A 19,383-nucleotide genomic window follows, 5' to 3' on the forward strand; every position below is an offset into this window, starting at 1 on the left:
CTGGGTAAAGATCGAAGAATGCCTAAATTTGTCTCCTGGAGAATACGAAGTGGAGAGCTGGCTGAAACTGCCATGTGGGCAGGTTGAAGAGAGAGGGGTGAACAGTGAAACTTGGCACTGTTGGTGGAGCAAGGTTTTTTGTTTTGTTTTTATTTTTGTGGTGGTGGTGGTGGTGGTGGTGATTTTTTTCCCCATTTGTGGGGCAGTGGACACTTTGGATGAAAGCCATATCTCACCAAAGAAGTCTGTCTTCCAGGGAAGATCTCCTCCCTCCCTCACTGTATTGCCCAGTGATTGTAACTAGAAATGTGAAGAAGAGCTGATGAGGCTTGCTGGTGAGTTCATTGCCTACATCGGTGAACCTTGCAGATTGGAGCTCACTGACAGTAACTCTGAGGAACCTGTGAATGCTCCCATTGAAAGAGGGACAAGCATTTGGATTCCTGCCATGACAGAGGGCATTCCAAAAGCCAAAAGAGATCTCCAAACTGCTCTGCTAATTCAAAGCTTTTATCCTTTTATTCTCCCACCCTCCAGAGCTGGAGGAGCCATAAGCTAGGTGTGAACGTAGTGGGGCCTCCTCCTTCAGCACACACAGATAGACGCACCACGTTTGCCCACTACTGGTTCCCAGTTCTGTGGGTCAGCAGGTCAGTGGAGGAGAGCTTTGCATGTGATGTGACACTAAAGAGTTTGATTAGGCTGAACTGGACTTTTTAATATCTAAAGATGAAACTTTCTGTAGCTGAGAAGCTGTGGACTATATCAGATAGACTAAAGACTTGTCAGTACTGGAGTAAAATAAAGCTGTTTCCTTTTTATAATTTAGTTCATTTGATAGAGCAGGATGTTGGTTTCTATTACTACTGTAACAAATTACCACATATTTAGTGACTCAAGCCAACCAAAATTTATTATTTTCTGCCGTGGAGGTCAGATTGCAGCCCTGATGACACCTTTATTTTCACCCAGTGAGACCTGTACAGTTACCTTGCATAATCAGATGTTGGCAGAATTCATTTCCATGTGGTTGTAGGACTGACGTCTCTCTTTTCTGGCTAGCTGTCAGCTGGGGGCTACCTTTAGCCCCTAGAGGCCTCTTTCTGTTCTTTTCACATAGTCCTTACATCTCAGAGCCAGCAAGAATGCATAGAACCCTTCTCAAGCTGTCATTTTTCTCTCATTGCATTTCTGTCTGACCACAGCTGAGAAAGGTTCTCACCTTTTAAGAATGTGTATGATTTGACTGGGACCACCTATACAGTGCTGGGTGCCCTTTCCAACACAAAGTCTTTAATCATAATCATTTCTACGTTTTCTTTTGTCGTTTAATGTTAACATTCAAAGACTCTGGGGATTAGGGCATGGAAATCTTTTGGGGGAACTATGCTTACCACAAACAGCGACTAAAAATTCAAAATAGATTCCTTCTTTAATATTCTCACCACACATGATTGTGAGCTGTTTAGTAATCATTGATTTAAAAAAAATTTTTTTTTAACGTTTATTTATTTTTGGGACAGAGAGAGACAGAGCATGAATGGGGGAGGGGCAGAGAGAGAGGGAGACACAGAATTGGAAACAGGCTCCAGGCTCTGAGCCATCAGCTCAGAGCCTGACGCGGGGCTCGAACTCCCGACCGCAAGATCGTGACCTGGCTGAAGCCGGACGCTTAACCGACTGCGCCACCCAGGCGCCCCAGTAATCATTGATTTTAAAAATAGATAACATGATTTAGTTTTTAATCAAAATAGAAAGTACATTGAATAGAATGTACAGATTTTCAAGGATATGAAGTCTTTTTACAAATGTCTATACCTTGCTACCACCACAAGTTATAAAATATTTAAATCAGGAAGTTTCCTCATGCCTTGGTAGTTGCTCTCCAGTACAGGCAAACACTGATCTGCTTTTTCTCATAGCTGCCTAATTATTCTTATTGTGGAGCTTTATATATAAGGCGGTGGTATACTGTGTGTCACTTTTCTGCGTCGAACATTCATTTATGTAATATTTTTGAGATACATCCATGCTATTCCATATATTGTTTAGCTTGTTAACTTTTATTGCTGAATAGTATTCTATTTTATGAATATTATGCAATTTGTTGATTCATCTCAGTTCTGCAGTACTATGAATAAAGCTGCTATGAAGATACTTTTCCAAGTCTGTTTTTGGACATATGTTTTTATTTCTCATAGATAAATGCCTGGGAGAGAAATAACTGAATTATAGTTTAAATGTTTGTGTCAATTTATGAGAAAATGGCAAACTATTCTCCAAAGTAATTATTATATTTTATCTGTATAATCTATAATTTTGTCAACTCTTTTGTTCCGGAGACTGGTAATTTTTGTCTTCTTTTTTTCTTTCCTGATTAACCTAGCTGGAAGTTTACCAATTTTATTTATCTCAAAGAACCAACCTTTGGTTTAATTATTACTTTTTTTCTGTTTTCTATTTCATTGATTTCATCATCATTATTTTTCTCTTTTCTTTTTACATTGGGTTTCATTTTCTCTTTATTTTTTGTTTCTTTTAGTTTTTTAAGGGAGAAGCTGAGGTCATAGACCTGACATTGTTGACTTTAAAAAACAAAAGAGCCATTTATTTTCTCAGCAAAATTCATTTATTCAGGAATAGCAGAGGAATTGCAATGTGAGACAGTTAAACAACTGTGAACTAGGAGCAAATCCAGAGAACAGAAGGTAGAGGCTTGCTTTTATAGGGGAAAGGAGGAAGCTGGGAGGGGTTTTCACTGAGTTTTTATTGGCTGGGCTGCTATGAGGCAAGGAAAAATCCTTCCTCCTGCTGGGATATGTAAAATAAGCCTTCTTTTGGGAATGTGAGGTATGCTTCTTAGGGCTAGCAGTAGTGTGTGAGAGCACCTCCTTCAGGGCTTCCCAATTCCATTTTAATTGAGATTTTCTTTACCTATTTTCCCAAGATTTTGATCTTTCTTTTCCAATATGGGCACTGAGTGCTATAAATTTCTTTCTTTCTTATTATTATTTCGAATAAAAATTGTTTACATTTAAGAACATGAACACTTGATATATGTGTTCTTAGTAAAATTTATACTACAAACCAAGCTAATCAATATGTCCATTTCCTCATCTAATTACCTGTTTTTCCTTTTTGATTGAAGAATAATTAACATAAAATGTTACAATTAGTTTCAGCTGTACATTGTCCTGATTCAAAAATTCTATACATTATTCAACAATTATAAGTGTATTCATCTGCTCTCACTGAATCACATTATTATAATATGATTGACTGTATTCCCTATGCTGTACTTTTCATCTCCATTACTAATTTTTTTTATAACTGGACGTTTGTACCTTATATTCCCCTTTATCTATTTCACCTACCCTCTGACCCACCTCCCCTCTGGGATTCTCTGTATTTAAGAATCTCATTTTGTGTTTGTTGATTGGTTTTTTGTTTTGTTTTGTTTTTAAGATTCTACATGTAAGTAAAATCTTATTGTATTTGTCTTTCTCTGTCTGACTTATTTCACTTAGCAATGATATCCTCTAGATCCATCCATGCTGTCACAAATGGCAAGAACTCTTTCTTTTTAATGGCTGAGTAATATCCCATTGCACCTATATATATATGTGTGTGTGGATAGATAGATAGATAGATAGATAGATAGATAGATAGATAATAGTCTTTATCCTTTCTTCTATCACTGGACATTTGGGTTGCTTCCAGATCATGGCTATTGTAAATAATGCTAAAATAATCATGGAGGTGAACATATTTTTTCGAATTAGTGTTTTTGTTTTCTTTGTGTAAATATCCAGTAGTGGAATTAGTGGATCATATGACATTTCTATTTTTAATTTTTTGAGGAATCTTCATAATGATTTCCATATTGGCTATACCAATTAATATTCCCACCAGCAAACAACAAGGGTTCCTTTTTCTCAACATCTTCATCAACATTTGTTACTTATTTGATTCTAGCCATTCTAACAGGTGTAAGGTGATATCTTATTGTGGTTTTGATTTTCCCTGATGATTTGTGATGTTGAGCATCTTTTCATGTGTCTGTTGGCCATATGTCTTCTTTGGAAAAATGTCTAATCAGGTCTTCTGCCCATTTTTATTTATGTATTTATTTTTTTTAATTTTTAATGGTTCATTTAGTTTTGAGAGACAGAGATCTGCAGAGTACGAGCGGGAGAGGGGGGAGACACACACACACACACACACACACACACGCACACAGAATTCAAAGCAGGCAGCAGGCTCCAGGCTCCGAGCTCTCAGCACAGAGCCCGATGTGGGGCTCAAACCCATGAACTGCGAGATCAGAACCTGAGCCAAAGTCGGTCACCTAACTGACTGAGCCACCCAGGCACTCTTCTTCTGCCTATTTTTAATTGGAGTATTGGTTTTGGGGTATTGAGTTTTATAAGGTCTTTATGTATTGTGGATGTTAACCCCTTATTAGATATATCATTTGAAAATATCTTCTTCCACTCAGTAGGTTGCCTTGTAATTATGTTGATGGTTTCCTATACTGTGCAAAAGTTTTTTACTTGGTGTAGTCTCAATAGTTTATTTTTGCTTTTGTTTCCATTGCTTAAGGAGACATATCTTAGAATAATGTTGGTAAGGCTGATGTCAAAGAAATTACTGCCTATGTTATCTTCTAGGAATTTTGTGATTTCAGGTCTCATATTTAGGTCTTTAATCCATTTTGAGTTCATTTTTGTGCATGGTGTAAGAAAGTGGTCCAGTTTCATTATTTTGTGTATCACTTGTCCAGTTTTCCCATCACTGTTTAATGAAGAGACTCTCTTTTCCACATTGTATATTCTTACCTCCTTTGCAGTAGAGTAACTGATCATATAAACATGAGTTTATTTCTGGGCTCTCTTTTCTGTTCTGTTGATCTGTATGTCTACTTTTGTGCCAGTACCATACTGTTTTGATTACTACAGCTTTGTAGTATATCTTAAAATCTGGCATTGGGACATCTCTAGTTTTGTTCTTTCTCAAGTTTTCTTTGGCTAATCAGAGTCTTTTCTGGTTCCATGCAAGTTTTAGTATTATTTGTTCTAGTTCTGTGAAAACCACTGTTTGTAAATTGACAAGAATTGCACTGAATCTGTAGATTGCTTTGGGTAGGTAGTATGGACATTTTAACAGTACTAATTCTTATAATTCATGATCACGAAATATCTTTCCATTTGTGTCCTCTTCAATTTCTTTCCTCAGTGTTTTATAGTTTTCAGGGTACAAGTCTTTTACATGCTTGGTTAAGTTTATTGCTAGGTATATTATTCTTTTTGGTGCAATTGTAAATGGGATTTTTTTCCCTAATTTCTCTCTAGTTAATTATTACTATATATAAATGCAAGAGATTTATGTATATTAACTTTGTGTCCTTCAACTTTATTGAATTAATTTATCAGTTCTAATAATTTTTTGGTGGAGTGTTTAGGGTTTCTTTTTAATGCAGTATATCATGTCATCTGCAAAGAGTAAAGATTTTATTTCTTTCTTACCAATTTGGATTCCTTTTATTTCTTAGATGATTTCTTTAGCTAGGAGTTTCAGTAGTATGTTGAATAAAAGTTGTTGGAGTGGACATTCTTGTCTTGTTCCTAATCTTAGAGGAAAAGCTCTCAGTTTTCACCATTATGATGTTAGTGGGTTTTACATATATAACCTTTATTATGTTGCAGTATGTTCCCTTTAACCTACTCTTTTGAGAGTTTTTATCATGAATATATGTCATATTTTGTCAAATGCTGTTTCTTCATCTCTTGAAATGATTATAAGGTTTTTATCTTTTCTAAGTTGATGTATCATGTTGACTGATGTGCAAATACTGAACCACTCTTGCATCCCTGGAATAAATTATACTTGACCACCGTCGTGAATAATTTTTTAATGTATTATTTAATTTTCTTCTTAATGTTTTGTTGAGGGTTTTTACATTAATGTTCATCAGAGGTATGGGCCTGTAGTTTTCTTTTTTTTTTTTTTTGTAGTGTCTTTGTTTGGTTTTGATATCGTGTAATGCAGGACCCATAGAATGAATTTAGAAGTTTTTCCTTCTGTTCTATTTTTGGGAATAGTTTGAGATGAATAAGTATTCACTCTTATTTAAAAGCTTGGTAGCATTCATCTGTGAAGCCATCTGGTCCTGGACTTTTGTTTGTGGGGAGGTTTTTGATTACTGATTCATTGTCAGTAATTCATCTGTTCAGATCCCTTTTTTTTCTTGTGGTGAGAACACCTGAAATGTACTTTCTTTCTTTTTTTTTAAGTTTACTTATTTATTTTTGAAAGAGAGACAGCGTGAGCAGGAGAAGGGCAGAGAGAGAGAAAATATCTCAAACAGCACAGAGCCCAGTGCAGGGCTTGAACCCATGAAAATCTGAGATCATGACTTGAGCTGAAACCAAGAGTTGGACACTCAACTGACTGAGCCACCTAGATGTCCGTGAAATGTACTTTTTAAGAGTGTTGGTGTCTAATTGGGGATTTTTGCAGATATCTGTCTATAATTGATGTGAAATTGAATTCTAGAGTCAGAAAAATAAGCTTTGTGTTCCTTGAATGGTACATTTATTGAGACTTACAACAGTGTAAGTCTCTTTATCTCCTCCTATCTGTATTATTTTATCAGATATTTTACTTTTGCACATATTATAGATCTCCACAACAAATTACCATTACGGTTGTTTCAGTATTTGAAATTTTTTAAAGGGTATGCTTGTGTGTGTCTATGTGTGTGTCACAGAGAGGAAGGGAATGAATGAATGTGTGTATACATATATAATATAAAGATAGTTTATAAAATGTCTTTTATATTTGCCTGCATATTTAATCTTTCTGGTGCTCTGTATTCATGTGGGCAGATCCAGACTTCCATCTGGTATCATTTCCTTTCAGTCTAAAGAATTTCCTTCAGCATTCCTTGTATTGCAGTTCTATTGGCAACAAATTCATCTTTTGTTTATAAGAAAATGTTTTTCTTTTCCTTTAATCTTTGAATGATATTTTCATTTGATATAGAATTTTATGTTGATCATTATTTTATAGTTTAAAGATATCCTTCCAGTGTTGTTTTTTACTTTTTTTATTAATGATGAGAAAGCTATTACTCTTATAATTGACCTCTTTATTTAATGATTTAATACATCTTTTTTCTCTTTTTATCTCTTTTTTAGTAGTTTTGTGATTAACGATGGTTTTCTGATTTTATCCTGCCTGAGTTCATTGAGTTTATTGTGTAAAGTGGCTTTCTGTTTTTGATAAAGTTTAGAGTTTTTAGGTAATATTTCTTAAAACATTTTATCCTATTCTCTATATCATCTGATTCTTAGAGTCCACTTGTGGTAGGGTCCCCTCCCTAAGGAGAGGAAAAAAAAAAAAAGAGAGAAAGAGAAAAGGAAAACAAACAAAAAACCTTCAAGGTAACCTGGTTATGCACCTACGTGACAACATCCCTCATGACCTTATAAACTGAGACCACTTAATCAGACTGCATATTTGTGTCTGTTACCATTTTCGGGAGACAAAGAACTAGAACATGTATAAAAGACTATGCCACATGATATTCGGTGCTCAGTCCTTCGGGTACAAACCCAACTGAGCAGTACTGGCACAAATAAAGATACTTCCTGGAAATTAAAAAGCCTCAGTCTCACGACTCCCTGTGCAAGAATACTGCTACACAATTATATGTTTATTTTATCATTTCACACTTAACGTTGGACTTACAGGGTTTGTTGATTTTCTTCAGTCTTTTTCTCTTCTTATTTCTATTTGGATAATTTCTCTTGACCTATTTTTAAGTTCATTGTTTTTATCATCTGTTGTATCCAAGCTTCCATTAACCCCATTACAATAATTTTTCATTTCACGTAGTGTATTTCTCACTTTTAAGATTCGCTTTAAGTTATTTTTTATAGCTTCCAGATCTCTTTCGAAATTCTCCTCTTTAACATATTTCTCTTCATCATCCTTTCCTATAGATTGTATAACATGTCTATTATAATTATTTTAAAATCTTTATTTGATAATCAAATATCTGAGGCACTTGTGGATATGTTTCAATTACCATGTTTTTTACTTAATTAAGAGTCTTATTGCTTCTTTGCATGTCTTGTGATATTTGATTATATACTAGGCATTGTGTTTAAAAATCACTAGAGACTAGAAAGGGTTTGCTTCCCTGGGATTTGATTCTTTTAAAATCTCTTCCTGTCCAAAGCTCTTCAATGATTTAAAGAAAAGTATGTTTTGTTTGTTTGTTTGTTCAGTGATTTATTATTAACTTTTGTAGGACTGAAGTTTTATACATCCTTTTTCCTTCTAATCAGCTGTGGATCTCCAAACAAATGTATTTTTGAGAGTACATTCAAGTTCTCTCCTGATTCACGTTTTCTCTCTCATTCTCCTAAGGGATAAATGTCACTAATTATAACAGGGGCACCTTAACTTACTTCTCTTAATTTATTCTTCAACTTAAAGTAAGTAACAAATATGTTACTAATATTCTCTCAGCACATCCACTGTGAATGGATATTTAAACATCAGAAAAAGGAAGAAACCTTGGCACTTACATGTTTACCCTTATGGAACGCTGCTTTGTTCTTGACCTTATCATCTTTCATACCAAGTGTTTTAACTTTTCTGCACACTTTTCAATTAGTTTAGACTGAAGGTAAAAGGTGAACCTACCTATTACTCAGATTGTTTGCTCAGGAACTAGGACTTGTTGCCTAGTTGGCCTGCCTCTGGTGTTCTACTGCACAGTCTGCTTCCTTCTAGGTTTTTATTTTACCCATCTGCTTTTCTGATGGCTAATATTTCAATTTCTAGTTTGTAGTTTTAACAACCTGCTCCATGGTAATTGGATATGCCTATTTCCAGCCTCTCCATCTGGTTCTTGGCTTTGGGCTGTCCATATTTCATTACTTATATGTAATTTTGCTCATACTGACTAAAAATTGTGTATCTGCCCTCAGACTCTATCTATATCTCTGTCCCCTCTAAACTTTGCTGAGCTTTTCTCAGTCCCTGACACCTACTTTAGACTTTTAGTCAAAGTTCTAATGATATTTTAAAAATAACTGTGACATGTGAAAGAATGCTTCCTAAAACAAATTCCAGGCTCAAAATTTGCATTTACTTACATTTTATACTGCTATATTTTCATTTCAGTATTTAAAATGTAGCACATTTATAATGGGGAAAAGATTCTAACTTACTTATATTTGTTTTTTATCTTTAAAATATTAAATTTGATACTTGCTGGTTTATGCCTCATGCAGATGTTGACTTTCCTCCTAGTTCAATCTCTGCAAAAGATTGTTTTGCTTTTTGATACAGTGTCCAAATCACACATATCATATTCCCTTAAAGAACATAAGTATTTTACACCTTTCTAATTTTATACTGCAGTAACTTTAATATGCACACCTACAGACTTGTCAAATGAAGTCTGATCATTTGTTTAGGTGTTTTTTCCACATGATGCTGTTATGTACATATTATAATTTAACTTCTTTGATTGAAGTTTTGATTCAGTTGCCTACCTTTGAGTTGACAAATTTAATTGCTGGTATCCTTGTTATAGTATATAGTCATGGAGAATTAGAATTTAATGAAGGAATAAAATTTACAATTAGAGTTAGGAATAATATGACCAAATTTTAAAAATATCTACCTAAATAACCCAGACATTTGAGTAATAGTTATAAAATGTACATTGCTACCCTTAAAATTTTTGAAATTTCACTTATCTAATTGAATAAATATATGTATGTACCAAAAGATACCAAGAATATTAGAATCACCATCGATTGAATGAAAATCTACTATAGTAAGATGTAAATATAGTGACAAACGTGATCTTAGCCATGGGGCATTTGTTGACATAATATTTCCCCCCAGTGTCATTTATTATCAAGTCTTGGTCATTACTATGCACTTAGTATTTTTTAATATCCTATAATGATTACTATTATTATAATGACGTATTGTTAAACTTACTATTATCCTCACAGAAGGCTATGATCATGATTTTTCCGGTTCCTAAAAGGAAAACAAACCCAGAAACTCTTTTGCCCCAATTCCTTTTGTTTTTCCGAAGTTTTTTCATATTGAGGCTCTATTTACATAATGAAAAATACCTGATTATTTGCTCAGTGTGGTCCAAAAACCAATCATGTCTCAGGGAATTAAATTGTTGGACCTTGTGTCAGCTGAAACCACTGATTGTTAAATTAAACAAATAGCTTTTAGTGAGTTATTATTGCCTCAAAAACCTTTCCTGATGATCCTCCACCTCCCAACAGAAAATTCGTCATAGTGGATCTACTGTTACGATTTTCATACAGGCGTCAGCCTAAATTGTGTGTAATATAAGCACCATCAAACACCTTAAATGCCTTGTCTCTTTTCTACCAAGAGACTGGTTTTTCATGAGTGTGTTTATTCCTGTCTATAGTCATATCTTTGCCAGGCTTAAGGCTGTAGGCATTATGGGCCACAGATGCCAGCCTTCCTAAGAACTGTTTTCCAGTGCTGTCATCAAGCTTCTTCCTTCTGGATTCTTCAGGGAGCAGGGCTGGCAGCTGTGCATATGCTTTGGGGTCCACCATTCAGTTAAACTGCTAATGCTGGGCTCCTGTTTTCCTGGCTCCCTTGAGCTCACTCAAAGAAACAAAATGGTATTCCCATATGTCCCTTATTGTTTTCTTGGCAAATCTCCCTACCTCCTTTAACCTCCCAGACTCTAGTATGTAAGAGACAAACTTTCTTTGTGAAATTTCCTTTCCTCTGAAGCTGTAGATTAATAGCATTGATTCTAAAACAAACTGTCTTTTTATAAAATCCTTTTTAAGGCTGAAGTTAACTGGTTTTGAGGACTATATTGACATATTTCAAAATATTATGCATACCAGTGAATTGCAGTTAAAGGCAACCCAGAAGACTGACCTTGATTTACTAATTTCAATGTCAAATTTTATAAGTGGTTCAGATATTATTAGGAGATACCCACTGACTTAATAATGTTCAAGTATTCTACAGTGTAGTATTTTATCCTTACATTCCCGTTTAGTTCCTTCCTTTGGAAAGAATCACAAAGCAAGATTTAATATTTTATTTATAGAATTAGGGGCACCTGGGTGGCTGAGCTGGTTAAGCATCTGACTTCAGCTCAGGTCATGATCTCACGGTTCGTGGGTTCGAGCCCCGCGTCGGGCTCTGTGCTGACAACTCAGAGCCTGGAGCCTGCTTGGGATTCTGTGTCTCCCTCTCTTTGCTCCTCCCCTGTTCACGCTCTCTGTCTCTGTCTCAAAAATAAAATAAACACAAAAAATTTATAGATAGAGTTAACAATAAAGATACTATACAGTACTTCTCAAAGACTAATGGAATTGAGTGCAAGTAGATAAAGTCTAGCATTTGTCAGTAATAGGTCTTTAAGATGATGTAATTTGATCCTTTTTTTTAATGAAGATAGACATGATAGGGCAAGCCAACTATTTACAGTGTTTAGTAGACTTAATGACTTTCTTTTTACTTCCAAATGAAATTTTATTTCAAGAATTGAAGGCTGGGAAGAGGAATATTCTACTCACATTATTGTTGCCATACTATAAAACATGTGGAACTATTTTTCATCACAGATACTAGGTAGTTGAAGAGGAAGACCTCAGAATACACAAAAGGTTTGCAATTACTATTCATTAGGAACTTTGAGTGGGAGCTGGTATAAGGCATGTTAAACAAATGTTAAGTTGTATCATATCCATAATGATCAACCCAAGATTGCAGGTTTTTTAACATCTTCTTAACACTCCTATACCTGAGCCATGCCTGAAAAGTGGAACCTGAGCCAATTGTTTCACAAACTCTTACAAGGAAAACATGTCAGGGAAGCAGGACAGGAGGAGTTCCTCTCTGTTTTTCTTTCTCTGCTCCTGAGTTGATATCTGGTAATCTAAATCCCCAAATGCATTACCAGGAAGTGATAGGAGGGGAAGGAGTATTCTTTCAATTTTCATGAATGATCTTTCACCTAAAATTGTAACATCCAGTGATATCAACAAACATATTGTGAACAATTTCTTTTGAACAAATTTCAACTTTAGCTGAAAGAATGGACTTTCATACCACTATGTTGATTGTAATCAGCACCATTTTGGATGGGGAAACAGAGTCCACAAGTTCACATGAAACATCATAGATATTTCACAATGCACTAGAGAATTTTGATGGACATTTTGCCTTACTCCACTTTACCTGAATTAGAAGGAAAGAAATAAATTGCATACTTAATGTAGCAAGATGAGTAGTGGTATTTATATTTTAAATCCTATTACAGAAAATATTATTACCCCACCACCACCAAAAAAAAAAAAAAAGGGAAGGGAAGGGACTGGAGGGGAGGGGAAGGGGAGAGAAAAGAAGGAGAGGAAGGAAGGAAGAGAAAGAGGAGAGAGAGAAAAAGAGAAAAGGAAAGAAAGAAAGAAAGAAAGAAAACTAGCCCATACAACAATTAAAACACCCAAAACAGGATCCAACAGACAGAATAATCACTTCAAGCAATGGTTTTTATTTATTTATTTATTTATTTATTTATTTATTTATTTTTAATTTTTTTTTCAACGTTTTTATTTATTTTGGGGACAGAAAGAGACAGAGCATGAACGTGGGAGGGGCAGAGAGAGAGGGAGACACAGAATCTGAAACAGGCTCCAGGCTCTGAGCCATCAGCCCAGAGCCGACGCGGGGCTCGAACTCACAGAGGGCGAGATCGTGACCTAGCTGAAGTCGGACGCTCAACCGACTGCGCCACCCAGGCGCCCCCAAGCAATGGTTTTTAAAAACCAAAATTTTACTATAATACAAAAACTTTAGGATTTTCTATACAAGTAAATGGTACAGAAGCATTATGTCTTTACCATGTTTCTGACCTCTTCCCTCTGTGCAACTTAATATAAAGAACCAAAAATTTATTACTATAAATAAGTTTTAAAATGTGTCAAACCAGCTAATGCATGCTTTATTATTACTCTTTTTAAAAATTTTTTTTTAAATCTTTATTTATTTTTGAGAGAGTGAGAGAGAGACAGAGTGAGAGCAGAGGAGGAACAGAGAGAGAGGGAGACACAGCATCCGAAGCAGGCTCCAGGCTCCAAGCTGTCAGCACAGAGCCTGACACGGGGCTCGAACCCACAAACCGTGAGATCATGACCTGAGCCGAAGTCGTACACTTAACTGACTGAGCCACCCAGGCGCCCCTTTATTACTCTTGATCTATCATATAAAAGACTTGTACACTTGGCAAGCATGTTTCTTGAGATGTTAAAGAGGTCACTTAAGAGCATACACATTTGTTGGGAGGTAAGTTGTGCTAGCCAGCATAGGCTAAATTTGAGATTCTGGTTGCTTTCAGCACTACTTTTTACTAGCGCCAAATAGCTTATTCACCAATATATTTGACAACTATAGTTATTATTTAATAGTAAAGTAGATTAAAATGTTTCCAACTATTTTTTAAATATATAGGTAAAGGAGTGTTTCTTAAAAGTCATTTTCAAAATTGATACTGCATCAGTATGAATATGGAGTAGCTGGGGTTTTGGCTTCTAATGAAATATTTCAAGCACATAAACCACTGCATATGAATTTCCAATTCAAAAAATGTATTGAAGTAATAATTCAACCATCACATCTTTACTTGGGAAAACATGCTGTAGAGTTTTTCCCTGCTGTTTTTCCATGTTTTGATACATGGTATTTCACTGAGGATTGATACTTAAGTACATTTAGAAATACTTTAGTAGTAATAGGGAGGTAATTATTGAGTTCTAAATTAGCAGTCCATTTAAAAAGAAATTTTAAAAACAGAATCAAATTAATTGGTTTGACATGCTCAATTAGTCTTTGGATAGTAGGCAGTTAAATTATACATAAAAAAATTATACATAAAACATTTTTTAAAACAGGACAGGTTTCTTTGATTTTGTTCTTATAGCTTCCAAAAATAGAGTTACATTGAAAAGATTAAAAGTCTAACATTTGACCAACTACTTCTAACACAACAACAACAACAAGAAAAACACAATCTCTTGTCAGTTTATTAATATCACAGAGAATTTCTGTACTATGTACTGCAGTTATGTTTTTATAAAGAATAAATAAAATTATTAAGTTGCTAATGGGACTACAGGCTATATTACAAGTAGTTTAAGCTCTAGATCATTGTTTAATATTTTTGAAATGTATACATAATTTTTACTTTTTTCTCTTTTGGATTCTATATGTATTGGCCTATTCTGTTATATAATGTGTTCTTGACTTTCTACATTACCCTCATCAGTTGTCATTAGGCCCTTATTTACCATGATTTCTGAAATGTAAATTACTCTATACAATTTGGAATTACTAATGGTTCTTACTATCCATCACATACCTACTTGGCCATGAGGATGTTAGAGAAATAAAAATGGACATTTCTCCTGTTCATGAGACCATCGTAATGAATGCAACAAATAAAAGGATCAGATTGTTTTACATTTTCCAAATTTTCATTTACCATCCATGTGAGGGCAAACTGAGATTATGTAGAAGAATTTGACTTTGGTTAGGTGACGTAAACAAAACAAAACAAAAAACCCAAATCTTTAATGTGGTTCTACTGGTTTGCTTACTGCCTGGGGAGGGTCTCACTGTGTATATAATGAATTTACAAAGTTTGGCATTTTGAGAAATTTGACCAGAAAATAAAAATAAATATGTCATCTGTTATGAAAATAGACAATAGTCTAAAATGATTGGATTCCTTTCCCTCTCATTCAAATCCAGTTTTACATATAGACAATGTCACAGATTCCCTCTCCATGACTATCTATGGGAGCAGATAGTCTCCTGCATTTCCCCATATGATGACATCAGAGAACACATCCTTCTCTTTAACCAAGGAGAAGCATCCACAATACTGATCCAGACAACAACAGTAGTAAAAACATGGATGAGTACACTCTGGAAATACCATTGCTGTTAGTGACTAAAGTATTGCCAAAACTCTATGATTAGTAATGTTCGTGATTGAAGAGAATTTAAAACTTGAAAGAGATTTTTAAAATCAGATTCTTAAGATAAAATACATCTCCATTAAATTGATACAAAGTTACAGAAAAGTATTTCAGCATTTGTTTGCTTAGATTAACTACTTAATCTTCATAACTGAATAAAATACACATCAAGGAGTTTTTTCATGAAGTAAAGTAGAAAATTCAATAGGATATGAAATGTGTAGGTTTTACTATAATCTGAGATGCTCAGAAATTAAAGGACATTAAGTAAAGACATATGAACTTCAAGTTTTGAGAAAACTATTTTATAATGAAATGAAATGATTATTGTTAGCATTAGATGAGAAAATAATAAATTGATCATCTGAGTCCTTTATTGTATGTAGGTTTTTTAATGTTATTGAGGCTAGTAGACTTTTGAATTTTTTGAATGTACAGTTAATTATTAAAATGGCTCATTGAGAAATATTCATTGAAGACATATATTGTTTTTTTTTTAATTTTTTAATGTTTATTTATTTTTGAGAGAGAGAGTGACAGAGACAGAGCATGAGCGGGAGAGGGGCAGAGAGAGGAGGAGACACAGAAGATGAAATGAGCTCTAGGCTCCAAACTGTCAACACAGAGCCCAAAGTGGGGCTTAAACTCATGAACCATGAGATCATGACTTGAGCCAAAGTCGGACACTTAGCCAACTGAGCTACCCAGGTGCCCCATTATATATATTTTTGAGCCAAGGAAAACCCTGGTTCAAGTGGTATCCCATACATAAATCTTTTTGCATGGGGCGCCTGGGTGGCTCAGTCAGTTGAGTGTCTGACTTCTGCTCGGGTCGTGATCTTGTGGTTTGTGGGTTCGAGCCCCATGTCAGGCTCTGTGCTGACAGCTCAGAGCCTGGAGCCTGCTTTGGATTCTATGTCTCTCTCTTTCTCTCCCTGCACCTCCCCCACTCACACTCTGTCTCTCTCTCAAAAAATAAATAAACATTAAAAGAAATCTTTTTGCCAGACAATAAAGGGTACAGAAAAATACAAAACAAATTCCTTGTTAAGAGGCTCATAATCCAGTGTGAAAATCCAAGATTTCTGTCAGAAAACTAGTGTCATTTTAAACCACTTTTGTACAATAGTTCATCAAATCACAGACTCCATTAATTGTAAGGAACAAAATAGTTTATGTGTTTCTAAGAAAGAAGATGCTCCCATGTCTTTTTTTATTTTTCTTAGTTTATTTATATTTATTTTGAGAGAGAGGGTAAGGGACAGAGAAAGAGGAAGAGAGAGAGGATCCCAAGCAAGCTCTGCTCTGTCAGTGCAGGGGGCAACATGAGGCTCAAACTCATGAGCCATGAGATCATGACCTGAGCCAAAATCAAAAGTTGGACGTTTAACCAACCTACTCAGCAACCCAGGGACCCCGATGCTCTCAAGTCTTGATACGCAGCTTCCCACAAAAAGCTGGGATGGAAAAGTTGGGATCTTTGAGATAAAGAAGAACTTACAGCAAGAGCAGATCAAAGAAATGGCCAGAGATAAGGACCATAATGGTATCTATTCACAAATTTATTTGATCATTCTTTACTGACCACTGGCTATCTGCCAGGCACTATGTAAATCTAGATGATAAAATGGTGATACAAGTCATATAGGAGTGACCCCACTGTGGGGGCATTAATTATATAAGTTACAATAATCAAAAGTATAAAGCAAATAACCACACTAAGGTATATTATTACAAACTAAGACAAGTTCTCAGAAACAAGGGTTGGCAGATCTCTAAGTACATATTACACAGGAAACTGATGCTGACCTACTGAGGCTCAAGGATGGTTTCTCTGCAGAAGTGATGTTAGAACTGAAATGTGCAGGTAAGGAGGTGTTATCTGGGTGAATGGAGAGAATACATAAGTGGAAAACATTCTATCCCAAAGTAGGAGCATGTGCAAAGTCCTGTGGCTAGGGGAAACAGGCTCATTGGAGGAAACAAAAACCCACTGGCTGGGGTGGAGAAAGCAAAGTGGATGGTGGTGCAAGATGAAGCCGAAAAGGTGAGCAAAGGCCAGATTGTACAGTGTTCCTAGTTTTAAATGCTTGTTTTTAGGTGCCAGATATTCTGGGTTGGACTCCCAGCCCTGTCACTTGCCTAGGTATGAACCTTAAGCAAATTCTTTAATCTTTCTATGCCTTGATTTCCTCGTTCATGAAATGAAGATAATAATGTTATCTCCCTGCAAGAGTTGTTAGGATTAGATTAGCAATAATAATAATCCACAATAATTGTTATTTACCATATTTATATTTATCAGGGAAGTATGTTGAAGGAAGAAAGGGACAAAGTAACTAGAAGTATTTATGGACTGGATGTTTGTGCCCCAAAATTTATAATGTTGAAACTTTAGCCCTGCTAGGCTGTATATAAAGAAAGGGTCTGTGAGGAGGTGATAAAGGCTACATGAAGTCATAGTGTTGATACCTTAATCTGATAGGACTAGTGTTCTTGTAAGAAGAGGAAGAGATTAGAATTCTCTCTCTCTCTCTCTCTCTCTCTCTCTCTCTCTCTCTCTCTCTCTTTCTCTCTCTCTGCCTGCCCTTGTGTATGTACACTCAGAAGAAAGTCCACATGAGGACTCTAGGAAAAAGTCAGACATCTGCAGGCTGGGAAGAGTTCTCAACACAAACCCAACCCTGCCAGACCTTAATCTCAACTTCTAGCCTTCAGAACTAGAGAAATTTCTGTTGTTTAAGCCCTCCAGCCTGTGGTATTTTGTTATAGTAGCCTGAGCAGACTAATACACCAAAGGAGTAAATTGGAGGAAAAGGGGGACAAGATATCTGAAAATATCTGCAAGGAAGTGAATATATTGATGGGCCCTGAATTCTAACCAGATAAGGAGGGAACTGAACATGGTGACAAGGATGAATGATGAATATCAAAAGTTAAATAAAATCAGTGGATTGAAAGTCTTGGTGCAGTTGGGGCATTAACTGGAAAATAGGATTGTAGTAGAGTTGTATGTTTGACACTAAGATTATGGAGTAGATGTCTCAATGGTAATGGCAAAGTCTAGTAGTATGACTGTAAATGGAAGATGGAGTCACTGATGATGAGGAGTCAGAGAACTGAGAAATCAAGTGTCTATATGTATGTATATTGAAGTCAATAAATAATTATTGGAGGAGTGATGGAGAGAAAGGCAGAAATTCAAAAGGCAGAATATTCAAGGAGTAGATAGAGATGTAAGTACATAGATTTGAGTGATATTTAAAAGCAAAATCAACAGGAATTGGTCATGAGTTAAAAGTAAATGGAGGAAGACTAGGGAGAGGGAGCCATTTAGGATAACTCATTAGCTTCTGTCTTGAGCCACTGGATGAATCACGGTATCATTGGTAGGTTAGAGAAGATCCGAAGTTTGATCTTGGATGTATTGAATTTGAAGTGAACTTGCAAGTGAGTATTTAAGTGAAAATATTGAGTAGGTGGACTGATATTTTGGTCTGGTTCAGTGCAGGGCTTATCCTGAAAATATAAATCTGTGAAGTATCTGATGATGGGTGGTGATTGAATCCACAAAAGTGGTGGCATTGCCTCTGAAGTCAGCGTGGAAAGAGGAGAAGCCTAAGACTGAGTCCTGAGTACTTTCATTATTTAAAGGGCAAGCTGAGGAATATGAACATTCAAGGGAAGCTGATTAAGAAATGGAAAGAGAGATAAATAAACCTGGAGAACATGAAATCATGAAAGCTAAGAGAAGAGAGTGTTTTTGAAAGGAATAGATAGCCAGTAGCGTTTAAAGCTGAAAGGGTCCAGGTAGGCTGAAAGCATAACCAATATCTTTGGATTTAGTGACATGGAAGCCATTGGCAACCTTAGTAAAAATGTCTTTACTGGACTACAGAAGTGGAAAATAAATTAGAGGTAGGTAATTGAGGCAGAGGTGAGGATAAGGAAAAAGGAGACAGAAAGGTTGCCCACCATTTCAAAAATTTTGCTTGCTAAAAGGGAAGAAAAGTGTGGCAGTTGGAGGGATCAGTGGAGTGGAGGTATATAGTATATTGTATAAATGTGTATTTGTATAGTTTGGGTTAATATATATATATATATATATATACACATATATATATTATTTTCAAGATGGTGGAAATGAGCTTGTTTAAATCTCAATTGTGTGTGTGTGTGTGTGTGTGTGTGTATAATTTGGAATCTTAATATGAGTTTAATATGATAGTGAGAAAAACATAAATGATGGTGAAAACGTAGGAGGGAGTGGGATCCTAACTACAGGTGGTAAAATAGA

The 19,383-nt window shown here is 35.5% G+C and overlaps 1 protein-coding gene across 1 annotated transcript in view; it reads left to right on the forward strand.

The window, feature by feature from the left end:
• Positions 1–19,383, forward strand: part of HDAC9 (histone deacetylase 9) — a 939,997-nt gene that overhangs the window by 711,972 nt on the left and 208,642 nt on the right. The window lies entirely within an intron of this gene.

The sequence above is a fragment of the Prionailurus bengalensis genome, chromosome A2 (assembly GCF_016509475.1).
Source record: "Prionailurus bengalensis isolate Pbe53 chromosome A2, Fcat_Pben_1.1_paternal_pri, whole genome shotgun sequence".
NCBI lineage: Eukaryota > Metazoa > Chordata > Mammalia > Carnivora > Felidae > Prionailurus > Prionailurus bengalensis.